Here is a 19,683-nt window from a genome sequence, read left to right on the forward strand (position 1 = left end):
AGAAATCAGAAACCATCAGGTGGAAACTTATCTTTGCACAAAGCTACAAAATCTTGCTTTTATCCCTAAATTGCTCTTCTGTTACAATGAAGAGTCCTTTTTCCGAAAGTCTGTTTCTCCACTTGTGTTCTGTTCCTTTCCCCTTCTTTATTTTTCACTCTTCTTTCTATTCTCCTTAAGCACCAAGCTCTTTCCTGTCTCAGGGCTTTGCATAAGCTCTGAAATAATAAATCCTACAACAGGCTACAACATGCATGAACCCTAAAGACAATGTGCTAAGTGCAATAAACCTTAGTCACAGAAGCTCACTATACTTAGTCCATTTACTTTTCATTTATGTGAATGTAAAAATAGTCAGACTTATAGAAGGAAAAGAATAGAGTGTGCATTGCCAAGGACTACTGAGAAGGAAAAAATGGGGAGTTAGTTGCTTGTGGGAAGCCATTCTCACACGTGATTTGAGCTACCTCCCTGGCTGGGTGTGAGGCACTTAGACAAGCTGTGTCAGAACCTTCCCCACCCTTCCCCAGGTGGGAGGGCTTGTCCATGTGGGGGTGTGGCTGACCACTGACCTGAAAACCAATCACTGACCCTGACCTTGGAATGCTGCCCCCCCTCGACCTTCTTTGGATGGAATTTTCCCCTGAATTTTTTTTGTTTCCCAAGAAAAGCTCACTACCTGGCGTGTTTCTTTCTCTCTTGCTGGTCTCTTGTGTAAACCTCCCTACCACATCAGGTGGCTAGAGGCAGGAGCTGAGAGGAGCCATCTCTGAGCTGGGCAAGAAAAAGGTAAATTGAGAGCTATGTGTCTTTCATTTGAACTCACTAGTTAATTTCTATGTTTCGAACCTCTAGTATGAAGCTAGTGTGCTGGTCCAGGGGCTGAAAGAATGAAATTGGTTGGGGTTGTAGCTCAGTGGTAGAGCACTTGCCTTGCATGTGTGAGGCCCTGGGTTCAATTCTCAGCACCACCTAAAAATAAATAAATAAAAATACAGATACTGTGTCTATCTACAACTAGAAAAAATATTTAAAATATTTTTAAAAAAGAATGAAACTGGCATTTTTCAGTAAATGGGTGGAACTGGTTCTTATATGAATACATGATTAGTGTAACTCCACATCCTATATGACCACAAAAGTTATACCTGGGAAGTTATACTCCATATATGTGTGATATGTCCAAATACATTCTACTGTCATGTATAACCAAAAAGAACAAATAAGAAAGAAAAAAATGTAGTATCTACAACAATGGAGTTTTACTCAGCCATAAGGAAGAATGAAATTATGGCATTAGCCAGTAAATGGATAGAAATGGAGAACATTGTGCTAAGGTAAATAAGCCAGACTCAGAGAATCAAGGGTTGAATGTTTTCTCTCATATGCAGAAGCCAGAAAAAAGGCATGGGAGGGATTGGACATTATAACAATATAGGGAAGATGAGTGGAGTAGGAGGAATGGGTAGGAAAGTGAAGAAATGTGCACTGAATTAATAAAATCATGCTATGTGCATATATAATTATGCCACAGGGAATTCCACTTTTCTGTATTTGTAGGAAACACCAATCAAAAATAAATAAAGGAAGATCAGTAGAAAAAGGGAAGGGAGGAGGAGAGGGAAAAGGGTGAGGGATTAAGAAGTGAAATGGACTAAATCAAATCCCATGCCTGAGGGCCTGGGGTTGTGGCTCACTGGTAGAGTGCTCGCCTTGCACTTTCGAGACCCTGGGTTCAATCCTCAGCACCACATAAAAATAAATAGATAAATATATTGTGTCTCACTGAAAAATAAATATTTAAAAAAACACTTCATGCATGTATCATTTTGTCAAAATGGTCCCATCTACTATATAAAACCATAATTCTCTAATTAAAAAAAGAGAGAGAGAATGTGTATCAAATGTCTGGCTTCAAGGATAGCAAGGCCTATGGTGAGTAAAAACTGTCACTTCCTAGAAAGTCCAGAAACCTCAAAATATTAGGTAGTGCATGAAAAGTCTGAAGCCTGCTTGGTTTGGTTTCCTAGGCTCCAGGTTTTGAAATCTAACCTGAGGAGCTGAGGCTATAGCTCAGTGGTAAAGTGCTTTCCTCACATGGGTGAGATACTGGGTTCAATCCTCAGCACCACATAAAAATAAAGATACTGTGTGTTCATATACAACTAAATAAATGTTTGTTTTTAAAAAAAAAAAAACTTACCTGAGATTCTTTGTAAAATGTTCAATGAAACAAATTTTATTTATGTACTGATGCTGGGAATTAAGCCCAGGGGCATTTTACCTTTTCAGTACAGGTTATTTTGAGTTTCTGAGTCTGACATAGAACTTCGATCCTCAGCCTCCACAAAGCTGAGATTACAATATTTCGCCTCACTCTGCTATTTATTTTGGGGGTATTTACTCTGGGGGGAGAGGGTCTCACTCTGTTCTTCAAGCTGGTCTTGAACTCCTGGCTCCAAGTGATCTTCCCACCTCAGCCTCCCATATATCTGGGATGACAAGTACTGGCCACTACTCCCAGCTAAAGCATTTTTTTCCTGTGTGTGTGTGTGTGTGTGTGTGTGTGTGTGTATATGTGTGTATGGTGCTGGGGATCAAATCCAGGGCCTTTCACATGGTAGGCAAGTGCTACACCACCAAACTACATCCCAGCCCCAACAAGACATTTTAAAAAAAGAGCCTGTGTAGGGGCTGGGTTTGTGGCTCTGGGGTAGAATGCTTGCCTAGCCTGTCTGAGGCACTGGGTTCTATCCTCAGTACCATATATAAATAAATAAAAAATAAAAGTCCATCAACAACTAAAAAAAAAAGAGTCTATGTATTCAGACATGGTGGTACATGCCTGTACTCCCAGCTACTCGAGAGGCTGAGGCAGGAGGATTGCTTGAACCAAGGAATTCAAGGCCAGCCTTTGCAACATAGTCAGACTCTGTCTTAAAAAAAAAAAAATCTTAAAGGTTATTCTGCCTACATTTATGGAAATAATCAAAAATCAACATCTACTTTGTAAACAAATTGGCCTTACTATGATTATCCTTGATAAAAAAATGGCAGGTGATTATGGAGCCAAAAATATTTCAGAAGAAAATGGTAGTATACCTGTTATACTGCTTTTGAGGGTGTTTTTGTTGTTGTTGTTGTTTCGTTTTGTTTTGTTTTGTGTGTATGTGTGCGTTACTAAAGATGGAAACCAGGGCTTTGTGCATAATAAGAAAGTGTTCTACCACTGAGTAACATCCCTGATCCTTTATATTTTATTTTGAGACAAGATCTCATCAAGTTGCCCCTGCTGATCTCTTCCTGCCTCAGCTTCCTGAGTAGCTAGGATTATAGGTGTGTGCCACCCCCCAACAGGAGTAGAACCCGAGTTCTTCCAGTTTAATATCTAGGTGTAATTCTCCAACTAAAAACAAACACTGCTCAGATTCTGAAGCCCTGTAAAGTAAAAGTGAACAATTCAAAGTATGTCAAGGGTCAAGATTTTGGCCCAACAGTATGAGCCCCTTTTGTTAAGCAAAATGGTGCTGCAGGAAGAACCAAGCACTGCTGAGTTAAGGCACCAATGCTGATGTTCATGTAGAATACAAGAACCTAAAGAGCCACACAGTTCACCAGAACACCCAAGGCCTTAACTAGACAGGAACTACAAACCAGGGCAAGGAACTGATGACTTCTGGCTGGAGCAGCCTTTCCCAAGATTGTAAGAACAAGACTCCCTTTCATAAAACTCTTACCCCTCTTATTTTGTCCCTGTTTATGTTTACCTCTTTCTCTCAGAAGAATAATGTCGTAATTAGAATTTCACAACCAATAGTTTCTATCTTTCTTTCTTTGTGGTATTGGAGATGGAACCCAGAGGTTCTCTACCACTGAGCTGTGGCTCTAGTCCTATTTATTTATTATTTTTGGTAACAGGAATTGAATCCCAGGGGACATAACCACTGTTGTTTTTTTGTTTGTTTGTTTGTTTTTTGAGACAGGATCTCACTATGTTGCCTTACAGCCTAAGTTGCGGAGCCTCTTTTGGAACCACTGAGATCTCAGATGTGAGCCTCGTAATCCTTTTTATTTTTTCTTTATTTTGAGACAGGATCTTGCTAAGTTGCTCAGGCTGGATTTGAAAATAAAGCCAATTAAGGTTTTTGTTTCGAGCATTCTGCCTCAGCCTCTGGAGTCACTGGGGTTACACGCAGTCTCCACCACACCAACCATTACATGGTAACTGAACAGGGAAGAATCGGTGCAGCTGCTGACACTTCTTATTGCACATGGACCAGGGTATTGTAGAGACTCAGTTTACAAAAGTCAACAAACTGGCCTCATTTTAAAACAGGTAGACTCCTCCTCTGTCTCTTTGGTCTGTTTGATTTTTATTTGGTTTGGTTCATGGAGTCCTTGGCTAAGAAATATACTCCCAACTCTCAGTACTACCCTCCTGACAGTCTCAACAGTAGTGGTGCCGGTGCTTTGCATCCTCTCAAGAACTTTTAAATGTTTACATCTAACCATCTGTTCCACACCAGATGACCTCTGGCTAAAGGGATCAGAATTCCCAAGAAATATTTAGTCATGAGGACACTATCGTCCGGGAATGATGAGTTGAGACCAGAAGCCCCAAATGATGGTTAGTGAGAAGAGTCTGAATGCCCTGTGTTTTGGACAGGCTCTCAGCTGCTTCTAGTTCTTTTATTTCTGATTTCATTATCCTTTCTTGTCTATAAAACCAATCTCTTGCTGGGCTTGATGGCACACAATAGATTTCTAGTAACTCAGGAGGTTTAGATAGGAGGATTTGCAGGTTCAAGACCAGGCTCAGCAATTTAATGGGACCCTGTGAGATCCTGTCTCAAAATAAAAATTTTAAAAAGGGCTGGGGATGCAGCTCAGTGGTAGAGTACTTCCCTAGCATGTGCAAGACTCAGGATTCAATCCCTAGTACCACAAACAAATGTCTTCTGTTTGGCCTAAGGGACCACCTATTCTATTTCACGGAATAAAGCGTTGGCCATTCTAGAAATAAAAATAAAGCCAATTATGATTTTTGTTGTTTTTCTATGCTGCTAGAGATTGAACACAGGGCGCTCTACCACTGAGCTATATCCCTGGCCAATTTTACTTTTTATTTTGAGACAGGGCCTCGATAAGTTGTACCATTGCACCTGGCCCAATTAAAATCTTCATACAACAAAAACAACAGGTTTTTTCATGTCACTACAATACCCTCAACAAACTGTATCCTAAGGGAGAGTCAAATTTATATACTTGTGGTATGCATTGCAGACAAAAAGAAAAATATAAGATCTCTCGGCTCTATTGGGTTTTCCTTTCTTCAGTTTCATGACAACGAAAGTTTCAACAATAGTACTTTGTTGCCTAAGCAGTTTCAAGACACAAGTAGCCAAAATACTATTGGATCTCAAAAATATTAGTACAAAAACACTACCCACCAAAAATGAAATTTTCCTTTTGCTAACATAAAAATGGAAGGAAATACAGGAAATAATTCAGATCTACAGCCTCTCCAAGTTCAGATACTATATACTCATATTGTACATATGAGCTCTGCCATCTGAAGATCTCAATTTGAATATTATACAATTTACTTGATATTCAACCTAGGGCAATTTTTTTTTCTCCAATACTGAGGACTGATTTCTAGGGGCGCTTTACCACTGAGCTGCATCCCCAGCAACCCAAGCACCTTTCTTTTCTTTTCTTTCCTTTTCTTTTTTCTTTTTTGTAGGAGTCTACCTAGATTGCTTAGGGCCTTGCTAAATTGCTGAGGCTGGCTTTGAACTAGGGATCCTCCTGCCTTCATCTCCAGAGTTCCTGGGATTACAGGCATGCGCTGCACACCTGGCAACCTACGCCATCCTTGTAAATCTCTGAGCCTATATCACTTCAGGCCCACCTCACAAATCTTCTGCAAGAATCAAGTCATGCATGTATATAAAAGAATCCCTTCTAAATTAAAATTCTGTACCAGTCCCTTGAGAGTAGGAACTAGATGAGGTCCTTGCTTAGCATCTGGATGGCCATCTTAAGTGACAGCTGCCATTTTAAGGAAAAAGTCTCACTTTCCCTCCCAAGGTCTTTTTTTTGGTGGTGGGGGGTCCTGGGGATTGAACCCAGGGCCTTCTACATGTGAAGCAAATACTCTACCAACTGAGATATAACCCCAGTCCTCCAGTGGCATTTCTGAGAAAGGCTCACTACTCCCTCATACCAACCCAACCCCTAACACCAAGCTCTGATTCCTGAGCCTGTCCCATAAAGGTGCTGGAACCCAAGCCTGTTTTGCCTGTCTCTGCTATGGAGAGATGGCCTTTCTCTGTCAGCTCTGACAAATAAACCCTCGTGTGTATCTCTGCCTGGTCTCCGTCTTTCATTTCTCACTTTCATTTCTCACCAGTCTCGTTCCTCACTTTCCCTTCAAACTATATCTTACTTTTTATGGACTTCCCCACATTTTGTTTTTGTTGTTTTGTTGAGAAAAACCAGGGGCATTTTACCTCTGAGCTACATCCCCACTCCTTTAATTTCTTTCTTTCATTAAGTTGTTGAGGGTCTTGCTAAATTGCTGAGGCTGATCTCAAACTTGTGATCCTCCTCTCTCAGCCTCTCAAACCATTGGGATTCCAGGCATGCTCAAGCATGCCTGGCTGAAATGCCCAATATATAGATACCGTCTACTGAATTTGATCCAAGGAACAATTCATTTTATAAATATCAGTTCATTCATAGCAAGTTTTACTATCATTTTATGGATTAACAAATGTAAGAATATAAGATGTAACTTTATAAGATAAAGTAATAGAGTTGGGTGCAGTGGTGGGCACATGTAGACTCTGCTACTTAGGAGGCTGAGGCAGGAAAACTGCTTATGAGGAGGCCGCCCTGGCTACTTACCAAGCCTCCACCTCTAAAAAAAAAAAAAAGGTTAATGGTAACTGAATATAAGATGCCAAATTAAAAATAGTCTTTCAACCACTTAACTCTTCTGTCTTTCCCTCTAATATACATTTTTCTTGAAAGTAGGGCCCCAAATATCTTGAGAACATTAAATATTCCACATGTATTTTTAAAATAATTTTTATATTTATTTTTTAGTTGTAGTTGGACACAATACCTTTATTTTATTTATTTATTTATTTATTTATTTATTTTTATATGGTGTTGACAAGAATCTCACTGCATATTCTTCTGAGATATTTTTCTTTTATTTTTTATTATATTTATTTTTTAAAGAGAGAGAGAGAAAATTTTTAATATTTATTTTTTAGTTTTAGGTGGACACAACATCTTTATTTTATTTTTATATGGTGCTGAGGATCGAACCAGCGCCCCGAGCATGCCAGACAAGCGCGTTACCGCTTGAGCCACATCTCTAGCCTCCTCTTCTGAGATTTTTTCTATGAAAAGATGTATTGATCAATGCATATTACCAAAATGAGATTATATACTTCTTGCTTTGTAAATTGCTTCACTTTGATGATCTCTACCCATTTATTTAAAAAAATCTTGCCTCACCTCTCATTCAAATTTTACCCATCTCAAAATGTCCTTTATCAAAAAAACAAGATCAAAAAACAAAAACAAAATTCAATTCAGAACTAGACATCTAGGAGTTATATATATCCTTTAATCACTAAGCTGCTGAGGTGGGTTTTGAACTTGGGATCCTCCTGCCTTAGCCTCCTGAGTAGCTGGGATTACAGGCCAGTGTCACCATGCCCAGATATTTTGCAGTTTTCTTAAGGAATTACCCTACTGTTTCCATAGCAATTGTGCCACTCTACATTTCCATCAATGGCACACAAGTGTTCCAAATTTTCTATGATCTCTCCAATTCTTGTTAATTTCTGTATAATTTATTCTTTTGGTACTGGAGATTGAACCCAGAGTCACTTTACCACTGAGCTACATTCCCAGTCCTTTTTATTTTTATGTTTTAAATTTCGAGACAGGGTCTTGCTGAGTTGCTAAGGGCCTTGCTAAATTGCTGAGGCTGACCTCAAACTCTTGCAATCCTCCTGCCTCAGCCTCCCCAGTCCCTGGGATTGCAGGGGTGTGCTATCATACTCAGCTATCTTAAATTTCACGTGTATGTGTGTGTGTGTGGTACTGGAGATTCAATCCAAGGGTGCTCTACCCCTACACTACACTCCAGCCTTTTTAATATTTTTAAATTTTGATACAAGCTCTCACTAATTTGCCACAGCTGACTTTAAACTTGTGCTCCTCTTGCTTCAGTCTTTCCAGTAGCTGGGATTACAGGAATGCACCACTGTACGGGCTATCTGAAATATTTACTGAGTATTACTTATCAATAGGGCCAGCTGTTTCCTCTTATAGTTGCAAATTTTCCTAAATGTTTCTTATTTCAAAATCACATGACCTAAAAAATTATGACTGCAGACATACACCCAATAAAAGTGAAAATGAATCAGCTGGAGGAGGAGGGGTTGGAAGGAACTGGTAAAGGATTATATCATGCATTTGGACCTTTTGTTCAAGTACATAGACTATATAAACTCATCATTGGTAAGTTTTCATATTTGACTTCAAAGATCACAACAGATTGAAAAGATAAAATGCTTGTATTTTTCAAAACTCAACTTTCAGCCAGGTACAGCAGCTCATGCCTATAATCCCAGCTATTTGGGAGGCTAAAACAGGAGGATAATAAAATAGAGACCAAGGGCTGGGATTGTGGCTCAGTGGTAGAGTGCTCCCCTAGCATGGGTGGGACCCGGGTTTGATCCTCAGCACCACATAAAAATAGAGGTATTGTGTTGTGAGCATCTACACCTAAAAAATGAATATTTAAAAACTTCCTTATTTAAAAAAATAAAATAAAATAGAGACCAGACTCACCAATTTAATGAGAACCTGTCTCAAAATAAATTTAACAAAAGGGTTGAGGATGGAGCTCAGTAGTGGAGTGCTTGCTTATCATGTGGGTTTGATCTTCAGCACCAACAAAATAAAACAAAAAACAAAGTTGTGGTTTTTTTTCATAATATGGTGTCATGGCTAGAATGAGGAAGTAAAAAAAAATAAACCTCCTCTGCATAACACCACCCAAGAATTCTATTATACTACTTAATGTAAATTGTACTTGAGCCAAGCACAGCAGCCATCCCTGTCATCCCAGTGACACTGGGGCCTGAGGCAGGACGATTGCAAGTCCTAGGCCAGCTTGGGCAATTTAGTAAGCCCTAAACAAATTAACAAGACTTTGTCTCAAAAATAAAAATAAAAAGGGGCTGGGGTTGTGGCTCAGTGGTAGAGCACTTGCCTAGCACATGTGAGGCACTGGGTTTGATTCTCAGCCCCACATTAAAAAAATAAAGAAATTGTGTCCATCTACAACTAAAAATATTTTTTTACAAATGAATAAAAAGGGCCAGAGATGTAGTCAATGATAAGGACCCATGGGTTCAATATATATTACCTCCGCGCACGCACACACACACACAATAAAAGAAAATCATATTTAGAAGAGAAAGGAAAACCATTACATGAGAACTTTCAAAAAATATAAGCTGAGGCATAACAAAAACTTTATTTGCACATACAATGGGTCATGAATTGGGCAGTTCCAACCCAGATGTGGGCTGGGAATTCTACAAAAAAAAAACTCAAGCAGAAGACTTTTATAGGATGGACACAGAAAAGCCAAGAAAACTTTTGATTGATTACAGTTACATTTTGCCTAATTAGATCTATTCCATTGGAAAGTTCCTACTTATGTTTGTTGACTCCTTCTGATCCATCTTTAATTCATAAGAAATAACTCAAGAGGTCACTTGTGAGGTCTCTTTTGTCTTCTCAAGAATTCTTCAGACTTTTTTTTTTTTTTTGGTAGTTGTAGATGGACACAATACCTGCATTTTGTTTATTTATTTTTATCTGGTGCTGAGGTTCAAACCCAGTTGTCTTACACGTGTGAGGAAGTGCTCTACCACTGAGCCACTATCCCAGTTCCTTGGTTTTCATTTACATGACTTTATTTTTCCATGCTAAAGATTGAACCCAGGACCTCATGCATGATAGGTATTCTACAACTGGGCTATACTCTTGACCCTAGTTATGGAGTTTAAAGCATGCATTCGTGAGCTCTGGATCATGTTTTTTCAAAGTGTGACTGTGATTTGAATCAGAGGTTTTCATATTCTCTCTAGAAACCTGTTTCTTTACCGGTCTTCTCTCAGTAAATGGCTCAATGATAAAGCACCCATGGGTTCAATATACATTACCCTCCACTTGTAGGAGCCAAAGCCAGCCTAGAGTTTTCTCCTTTTCTTTACTCACCTATTCCTCCATCTAATCCATTATCAAGTCATGTTGGTTTTACCCTCAAAATGTATCTCAAATCTAGTCATTTCTTTCCATCTCTATACCCACTACCATATCTTTTTTCCTATCTTGTCCCTTTCCAATCTCTATTCGGCAGCCAGAACAATCTTGAAAAATAAGACAGGTGTGGTAGCACACACCTGTAATCCCAGTGGCTCTGGAGGCTGAAGTAGGAGGTTCACAAGTTCAAGGGCAACCTGGGCAATTAGACCCAGTCTCTAAATAAATAAAATTATGTCACTTCTCTTCTTAAAGCCCTTTAATGACTCCTATTTATACTTAAAATAAAATGCAAATCATTTGCTGTGGGAGACCAATCTTATGCGTGACTAATCACACTCCCCAATTGGGTGCTGAGGCGCTCAGTGTCTCCTGCATGGGTGTACCTCGCTACAGTCCCATGGGTGAGGCTATGCTCACCTGTTCCTTTGTAATGTAACCCCTTGCCCTGTTTAGGATAGAATCTTCCATGGAAGTGCCTGGGGTATGTCCCCTTCTCTTACTGTGCCCTTGGGTGTGGCCTACCCAGGTGTCAGTCAACCTGCTGACAGTGGACATCATGAAGATAGATTCAGCCCCCTGAAACTTGACCCCTTGCTTCATTTGAGTAGCTTCTCCTCAATAAAAGGGGTCAGTGCGTGCTCTTGCTCTCTCTCTTTCTGCGGACCCTTAAGATCAGAGGCGACGTCACAGCGACCCCAAAGAAAAAGGTATTTGTGTCTCTTGTGTGGTTATTTCGTGCAGCCCAGTTAGCCCAGTTTAAATGGAGTGACCCCGGAGCCTTTTAGTCTCGAGAACAGAAACTCGGCACTTTGCCACAGCCTGCCTAACAGGCCCACCATGATCTGAATACTACCTGGTTCTCTAGTCTTACAATGCATCCCCAGTGCACTTTGCTTGGCCAAGCCGAATGGTTTACTTTCTGCTCCTTGAAACACGAAGTGCTTTGCCATCTTTGTACTTGCAGTTCACTCTGCCTCAAACTCCCATACTTCAGGATAAAGTGTACTTCCTCAGAAAAACTTTTCCTGGCCCTTGAATCTCAAGTTTGGCCTCAGTCCTCTTTAACTTCTATCACATCAAAATTAACTATGATTAGGTTGTTTTCTTCTCTATTATTTGTCTTTTACCAAAGGCAGGAACTGTTAACTACTGCACACAGAGCACCTAGTACATGGATCATTCAAGAATCTGCTGAATAAATATATAACTAAGTGAATTAATAAAAAGAAAGAAAACAAATCTTTGAAATCTGCCTTTTGGGAGCTTCCCAGGTGAATCAGTCAGAGAACAAGCAGGAAACAGATGCACATCCGAGTTAGAACATTTTGGGTATTGTTTAATAAGATATCACTACAAAGGTATGGGGAAACCACAAAGATAGTAAAATGTCCAAGGACCAGCAATTGCAGAGCTCTTAGTCCATAGTCCAGAATAGAGAAAGGTTGGTGGCACCTAAAAGGAGAGATTCCTAGAGACAGAGCTAACTCCAAATAAGCTTGCTCTTTAGTCAAGGGACTCAGCCTGAAGTGATTCCCACAGAGAGGGTCCTGAGAGATAAAAAACCAACCTCCCTCTTTCTGATCTCACACTAGGGCTTCCCACTGGCCAAATCAGGTTGAGAAGGGGCCTGGGGATAGGACTCAAATACTACTTTACCTATAAGATTTTTTAAAAATTATTTTTGAGTTGTAGTTGGACACAATACCTTTATTTCATTTATTTTTATATGGTGTTGAGGATCGAACCCAGTGCCTCACACATCCCAGGCAAGTGCTCTGCCACTGAGCCACAACCTCAGCCCTACCTGTAAGGTTTTATTTGTTTCACTGACTAAGATATATAATACAATGCTAATAATAATTGTCAGTTCTAGATGTTGGAGTCATACACATTTAATATTAATTTTTGGTTTTGAGATGTCTTAATTTCTCAAAAATTTGATTGGCACAGTTTTCCCTGTATCCCAGGGACAATGGTTTCAGTTACTGATTCCTATCTCCCCAAGTGCAAGTAATTCTTTTTTTTTTTTTTTTTTTGGAGGGGGGGAGTGAGGAAGAAGGATATGTGGGTATTCTGATTGTAATCCAGTTACTTAAGAGGCTAAGCAGGAAGATCACAAATTTGAGGACAGCCTGAGCAACTAAGGCCAAGACCCTGTCAACTAGAAATAAAGACAAAGGAAGAAAGTAAGGAGGGGAGAATAGATTAGGAAAAGAAGCTCACTATCCCTACAACTTTACAATTGGAAATGTCCCTCGGAAATTTTCTAACAGAAAACAAAACGCATTCTTGTAACAAATATTCTAGGTCAGCACTATAAGTTGTGTTTGATATAAAGACAAAAAGGAACAGACCCCTAAAAACACGGGGGTCTGTAAAAATGTAGCAAAAGTCTGTCATGAGGTATACAAAGCAACAAAGATACTGACTAAAAAGGTCAAAAAGACCCAATTAACCCTTATTGGTGTTGTGATTTCGGAGTCCTCTGGGAGATCAGATTTGACACTAGCAAAACTACAGCTAAGTAGCATCCTGTTACCCCAATCCTTACAAGCCCTCGACAGGAATGACTATTCTTACAGACCATAGTGATATAGATATGACTTGGGTAGCACACAACCCTCATCATCCAAATCTGGCATAACAGCAAAAATGTAACCCAGAACTGTAAGTTGCTAGTACAACCTCAATATAAAACATTCAAAAAACTAGGACCTTGGGGTTGTGCTAGCTTACTATGCCTAAAGGAAGACTCAATTTTAAGCATCACATAAAGATAAAATATTGTATCCACCTACAGCTAAAAAAATAGGAAGTAAAATAGAAAACTCTTACCTCGAAAAATTATCTACTTTTAGAACTGTGCTAAAAACGGAAACCACTCAGACTGTGGTCCCTCCCTCTCAACCTCAGAAGAGGATTAAGAACGATCATCAATGGCAAAGGGCAGCTGCAGTAAAGCAACACCCAGTGCCTGCTTCACGCTCAGGAGAGACCACTCAACTCCTCCTCGTGGCTTATCGGTACTCTACACGATCAGAGAAACTTCTCTAGTAACATACTATAGAAATGATCCCTGAAAGTATAGTCTTAACCTACTCCCACCGGTCCCTGCTGGGTCTACCATGATTATTCACTTTTAAGTGATGATGAGGTAGTTTCCCTCACTTCTAATTTCGCTGTAAAATAAATAGTAAAACACGCTTTGCGATACGATATTTCCAAATATTATCACTTAACAACACAGTTTAACGTTTTAAATGGAAACGTACTTGTTTAGAAAAGTTTTCAAATGTCATGCTAAATTAACATAATGCCGAATGACAGCCAATCACAACCTGAGTTTTAAAGCCAAGGAGGCGTTCTCTTCTTCATTCTAGTAATGTGGCCCCGCCCTTTACAGCTAAAGAAAAAGGTGGGCTTTTACCTCTACTAGTGAGCATCTGGTTGCTTTTGGTGATGGGTAAGTCAAACAGTAGCTCAAATTGGCTGGTCTAAGAATTTAACTTCAAACACTAATAAGAACATGTCACTATGACCTTGGCTGAGACCCAGCACTTGGAAAACAAAATCTTCTGTGTTTACTGCCATGCTTGCCTTGAATATTAAAAATAAATCTAGTTGTCTGTGGGTTGGGCATTATTTTTTCCCTGAACAAACATGAGAATGTAAGTGTCAACCATAACAGTATTAGGTGGTTTTGTGTTTTGCAATCCTGGGGATTGAACACAGGGGCACTCTATCCCTGAGCTGTATCCCCCACAAACTTTTTTATTTTGAGCAGAATCTAGCTAAATTGCTGAGGCTAGCCTGCAACTTGCTATCTTTCTGTCCCAGCCTCCCCAGTCCCTGAGATTTCACACATGTATCACCTTGCAGAGCATATTAGCTACTATTTATCAAGAGCCTGTCACATATTCAAAAATATTTTGAGTGGGTTTTTTTTGTTTGTTGTTGTTTTTTTTTTTTTTTTTTTTTTTTAAAGAGAGAGAGAGAGAATTTTAACATTTTATTTCTTAGTTTTCGGCAGACACAACATCCTTGTTGGTATGTGGTGCTGAGGATCGAACCCGGGCCGCGTGCATGCTAGACGGGCGCGCTACCACTTGAGCCACATCCCCAGCCCTGAGTGGTTTTTTGTTGTTGTTGTTTGTTTGGTTTTTTGGCACTGGGATTAAACCCAGGGATAACTTTACCACTGAACTATACCCTCAGCCCTTTTTCTTTGGAGCCAGGTCTCACTAAGTTGCCAAGACTGGCCTCAAATGTGTGATCCTCCTGCTTCAGCCTTGCAAGACAATGTCTTTACAGGCATGAACCAGAATGTTTGTGTGGACACAAGGGACACTCTCTGGGGTTCATCTGGACAGCTTTTCTTTCTTCTTGGTATTCGGGATTTAACCAGGGGCAATTTACCATGGAGCCAACATCTCTTGGTGGGATACCAGGGATTGAACCCAGAGGTACTTAAACACTGAGCCACATCCCCAGCCCGTTTGTTTTTTTTTTTTTTTTTTTTTTATTGTGAATTAGGGTATCACTAAGTTGCTCAGGGCCTCACTAAATTGCTGAGACTGGCTTTGAACTTGCGACCCTCCTGCTTCAGCCTCCCAAGCTGCTGGAATTACAGGTGTGCACTACCACGGCCAGCACTCAGTCCTGAAGAGATCTTTGCTCACATATTCTGTCTCCACTAGCTCCCTGTTTTCAGGCTTTGATGAGCCTCCTCATTTAGAACAAAACTCGGTTGTTACTGCTGCTCTTTCAAATGCCCTGGTTCTCTACTTTCTTTGGATAAATGGCTGAGTGTTACCAGATTCATTGAGCATTGTTCAGCCCTCTTTCTCCCTTTACGGTGTGGTATCAGTTTCACCAACTAAAGAGATAAATGAACCAAAGTCACAGAGGCCTCCTTTTAAAGCAAATGCTGTCACCCTCTCTAAGCCCTTGCCTTCTTAGATTTCAGTGTCCCATTTGGAGCACTTCTAATAATCACTTTCATTCTTAAATTTTCTGCTTTCATGGGTTGAGGACATTATGCTCCTCTACTTCTATTTATTTATTTAGTTGTAGATGGACATGATACCTTTTATTTCTTATGCAGTGCTGAGGATCCAACCCAGTGCCTCACATGTGCTAGGCAAGTACTCTACCACTGAACCAGAACCCCAATCCCCCAACTTCTATTTTTCAGACCACATCTGTTTTCTTTGGGCGTATTCTAAGGCTCAGCTCTCTTCTTACTTTTTTCCCCCAAAACTCTTCTTTCAGAATTCTATCTATCTATCTATCTATCTATCTATCTACCTACCTATCTATTACTATCTCTTACAGCCTTGTGCTTGCTAGACAAGCAGTCTACCACTGAGCTATACTGCTAGCTCCTGATTTCATTTTAAATGCAAAATCTCAAGCCTCAAATTAGTCCTTGGATCTATCCAGCAATCCCTCTCTTTCTCCAATAGGCTCACATTTCCACTCCCTAGAAGGTCTATAACAAGCTTTCCCTTTCCTGAAACATATACACCATTTTCTCATTTTCAGTTTTAGCTAAAGACCTCAACTCATCCCCATTAATGAGAAATCAGAAACCATCAGGTGGAAACTTATCTTTGCACAAAGCTACAAAATCTTGCTTTTATCCCTAAATTGCTCTTCTGTTACAATGAAGAGTCCTTTTTCCGAAAGTCTGTTTCTCCACTTGTGTTCTGTTCCTTTCCCCTTCTTTATTTTTCACTCTTCTTTCTATTCTCCTTAAGCACCAAGCTCTTTCCTGTCTCAGGGCTTTGCATAAGCTCTGAAATAATAAATCCTACAACAGGCTACAACATGCATGAACCCTAAAGACAATGTGCTAAGTGCAATAAACCTTAGTCACAGAAGCTCACTATACTTAGTCCATTTACTTTTCATTTATGTGAATGTAAAAATAGTCAGACTTATAGAAGGAAAAGAATAGAGTGTGCATTGCCAAGGACTACTGAGAAGGAAAAAATGGGGAGTTAGTTGCTTGTGGGAAGCCATTCTCACACGTGATTTGAGCTACCTCCCTGGCTGGGTGTGAGGCACTTAGACAAGCTGTGTCAGAACCTTCCCCACCCTTCCCCAGGTGGGAGGGCTTGTCCATGTGGGGGTGTGGCTGACCACTGACCTGAAAACCAATCACTGACCCTGACCTTGGAATGCTGCCCCCCCTCGACCTTCTTTGGATGGAATTTTCCCCTGAATTTTTTTTGTTTCCCAAGAAAAGCTCACTACCTGGCGTGTTTCTTTCTCTCTTGCTGGTCTCTTGTGTAAACCTCCCTACCACATCAGGTGGCTAGAGGCAGGAGCTGAGAGGAGCCATCTCTGAGCTGGGCAAGAAAAAGGTAAATTGAGAGCTATGTGTCTTTCATTTGAACTCACTAGTTAATTTCTATGTTTCGAACCTCTAGTATGAAGCTAGTGTGCTGGTCCAGGGGCTGAAAGAATGAAATTGGTTGGGGTTGTAGCTCAGTGGTAGAGCACTTGCCTTGCATGTGTGAGGCCCTGGGTTCAATTCTCAGCACCACCTAAAAATAAATAAATAAAAATACAGATACTGTGTCTATCTACAACTAGAAAAAATATTTAAAATATTTTTAAAAAAGAATGAAACTGGCATTTTTCAGTAAATGGGTGGAACTGGTTCTTATATGAATACATGATTAGTGTAACTCCACATCCTATATGACCACAAAAGTTATACCTGGGAAGTTATACTCCATATATGTGTGATATGTCCAAATACATTCTACTGTCATGTATAACCAAAAAGAACAAATAAGAAAGAAAAAAATGTAGTATCTACAACAATGGAGTTTTACTCAGCCATAAGGAAGAATGAAATTATGGCATTAGCCAGTAAATGGATAGAAATGGAGAACATTGTGCTAAGGTAAATAAGCCAGACTCAGAGAATCAAGGGTTGAATGTTTTCTCTCATATGCAGAAGCCAGAAAAAAGGCATGGGAGGGATTGGACATTATAACAATATAGGGAAGATGAGTGGAGTAGGAGGAATGGGTAGGAAAGTGAAGAAATGTGCACTGAATTAATAAAATCATGCTATGTGCATATATAATTATGCCACAGGGAATTCCACTTTTCTGTATTTGTAGGAAACACCAATCAAAAATAAATAAAGGAAGATCAGTAGAAAAAGGGAAGGGAGGAGGAGAGGGAAAAGGGTGAGGGATTAAGAAGTGAAATGGACTAAATCAAATCCCATGCCTGAGGGCCTGGGGTTGTGGCTCACTGGTAGAGTGCTCGCCTTGCACTTTCGAGACCCTGGGTTCAATCCTCAGCACCACATAAAAATAAATAGATAAATATATTGTGTCTCACTGAAAAATAAATATTTAAAAAAACACTTCATGCATGTATCATTTTGTCAAAATGGTCCCATCTACTATATAAAACCATAATTCTCTAATTAAAAAAAGAGAGAGAGAATGTGTATCAAATGTCTGGCTTCAAGGATAGCAAGGCCTATGGTGAGTAAAAACTGTCACTTCCTAGAAAGTCCAGAAACCTCAAAATATTAGGTAGTGCATGAAAAGTCTGAAGCCTGCTTGGTTTGGTTTCCTAGGCTCCAGGTTTTGAAATCTAACCTGAGGAGCTGAGGCTATAGCTCAGTGGTAAAGTGCTTTCCTCACATGGGTGAGATACTGGGTTCAATCCTCAGCACCACATAAAAATAAAGATACTGTGTGTTCATATACAACTAAATAAATGTTTGTTTTTAAAAAAAAAAAAACTTACCTGAGATTCTTTGTAAAATGTTCAATGAAACAAATTTTATTTATGTACTGATGCTGGGAATTAAGCCCAGGGGCATTTTACCTTTTCAGTACAGGTTATTTTGAGTTTCTGAGTCTGACATAGAACTTCGATCCTCAGCCTCCACAAAGCTGAGATTACAATATTTCGCCTCACTCTGCTATTTATTTTGGGGGTATTTACTCTGGGGGGAGAGGGTCTCACTCTGTTCTTCAAGCTGGTCTTGAACTCCTGGCTCCAAGTGATCTTCCCACCTCAGCCTCCCATATATCTGGGATGACAAGTACTGGCCACTACTCCCAGCTAAAGCATTTTTTTCCTGTGTGTGTGTGTGTGTGTGTGTGTGTGTATATGTGTGTATGGTGCTGGGGATCAAATCCAGGGCCTTTCACATGGTAGGCAAGTGCTACACCACCAAACTACATCCCAGCCCCAACAAGACATTTTAAAAAAAGAGCCTGTGTAGGGGCTGGGTTTGTGGCTCTGGGGTAGAATGCTTGCCTAGCCTGTCTGAGGCACTGGGTTCTATCCTCAGTACCATATATAAATAAATAAAAAATAAAAGTCCATCAACAACTAAAAAAAAAAGAGTCTATGTATTCAGACATGGTGGTACATGCCTGTACTCCCAGCTACTCGAGAGGCTGAGGCAGGAGGATTGCTTGAACCAAGGAATTCAAGGCCAGCCTTTGCAACATAGTCAGACTCTGTCTTAAAAAAAAAAAAATCTTAAAGGTTATTCTGCCTACATTTATGGAAATAATCAAAAATCAACATCTACTTTGTAAACAAATTGGCCTTACTATGATTATCCTTGATAAAAAAATGGCAGGTGATTATGGAGCCAAAAATATTTCAGAAGAAAATGGTAGTATACCTGTTATACTGCTTTTGAGGGTGTTTTTGTTGTTGTTGTTGTTTCGTTTTGTTTTGTTTTGTGTGTATGTGTGCGTTACTAAAGATGGAAACCAGGGCTTTGTGCATAATAAGAAAGTGTTCTACCACTGAGTAACATCCCTGATCCTTTATATTTTATTTTGAGACAAGATCTCATCAAGTTGCCCCTGCTGATCTCTTCCTGCCTCAGCTTCCTGAGTAGCTAGGATTATAGGTGTGTGCCACCCCCCAACAGGAGTAGAACCCGAGTTCTTCCAGTTTAATATCTAGGTGTAATTCTCCAACTAAAAACAAACACTGCTCAGATTCTGAAGCCCTGTAAAGTAAAAGTGAACAATTCAAAGTATGTCAAGGGTCAAGATTTTGGCCCAACAGTATGAGCCCCTTTTGTTAAGCAAAATGGTGCTGCAGGAAGAACCAAGCACTGCTGAGTTAAGGCACCAATGCTGATGTTCATGTAGAATACAAGAACCTAAAGAGCCACACAGTTCACCAGAACACCCAAGGCCTTAACTAGACAGGAACTACAAACCAGGGCAAGGAACTGATGACTTCTGGCTGGAGCAGCCTTTCCCAAGATTGTAAGAACAAGACTCCCTTTCATAAAACTCTTACCCC

The 19,683-nt window shown here is 40.0% G+C and overlaps 1 non-coding gene across 1 annotated transcript; it reads right to left on the minus strand.

Annotated features, from left to right (window-relative positions):
- Nucleotides 1-13,245: 13,245 nt before the first annotated feature.
- Nucleotides 13,246-13,460, minus strand: LOC113195736 (small nucleolar RNA U3). The gene has a single exon (XR_003302441.2). It is a non-coding gene; the product is annotated as a small nucleolar RNA U3 (small nucleolar RNA).
- Nucleotides 13,461-19,683: the final 6,223 nt, after the last annotated feature.

This window comes from Urocitellus parryii, chromosome 7 (genome assembly GCF_045843805.1).
Source record: "Urocitellus parryii isolate mUroPar1 chromosome 7, mUroPar1.hap1, whole genome shotgun sequence".
NCBI classification, from domain to species: Eukaryota; Metazoa; Chordata; class Mammalia; order Rodentia; family Sciuridae; genus Urocitellus; species Urocitellus parryii.